Raw genomic sequence first — 1,021 nt, forward strand, 5'->3', positions numbered from 1 at the left:
ACCGAAGACGTACCCTTCGGCCAGGCTCGGGTTTTCTCCTGGGCAAAAGAAGCCGCTGCCTTCGGGCTGTGCTGCCCAGCATTAGAAATGGAATCTGAGCAGCGAGGGGGTGCCAGGGTCGGTGTGAAGCAGCAGAGCATCGCTTCCCGTGCTGAGGCCACGGCGGCCGTGCTGCTGCGCGGGAAAGCACAGAGGAGCATTTTACAAATACAGCCGAGGAGCATTTTTCAAACTCAGCCTTTGGATGCTCCGCGGTGGGTTCGGGGCCGGTCGGTAACGTACGACAGACGCGGCGGGTGGGTGGGAGCAGACTTGAACAGGCACTCGCTGCTCCAGGCTTCCCCCTGGAGAGGCACTGTGCGCGCTCCGCCCGTTCGCACGGCAGCTGGAGCTGGCCCTGGGCGGCCTGGCGGGGAGCGGAGGTGTCTCACGGGATTGTCACCAAGAGGGGCCACAGGGACCTCCCACTCACGGGGCACATGAGGGGTTTCCAGCTCCGAGGATGCTCCACACTGACAGCGGTGCCCCGGGGGACCGGCACCCTCAGTGTCCCCCAGGGACCTTCACCTCTGAGACCGCCCCGGAGGACCTGCGCTTACAGGGACACCCAGGGGACTCGCACTGCTCAGGATACCCTGGGGGCCTCCTTTCCCAGACCTGTCCCGCGAGACACTTACCCTCAGGGCTGCCCCAGGAACTGGAATGCCCCGGAGTAACCCTCCTCCGCAGGGTACCCCAGCGACCTGCTCTGCAGGGGACATAGGAGGGGATCCCTGTCCCCAAGAATGCTCCAGGGATCGGCTGGGAGGGCCTGCCCTGTCACGGCTCCCCAAAGGACACGCGTTGCTGAGGGCACCCGGGGGGGACCCCTCGCCCCGGGGATGCCCCGTCCATCGGGGATGCCCCCATCCATCGAAGATGCCGGGGCTCCGGGCTGCGGTGGCAGGGTGGGATCGTGCGGCTCCGGGCGGGCGGAGGGGTCGCTGTTGCCGCCAGCGCGGCCGCCCCCCGCCTCCCCCCC

Source organism: Corvus kubaryi, unplaced genomic scaffold, assembly GCF_017639235.1.
Source record: "Corvus kubaryi isolate FWS band 111438036 unplaced genomic scaffold, C.kubaryi_AGA036_p1.0 134, whole genome shotgun sequence".
Lineage (NCBI taxonomy): Eukaryota > Metazoa > Chordata > Aves > Passeriformes > Corvidae > Corvus > Corvus kubaryi.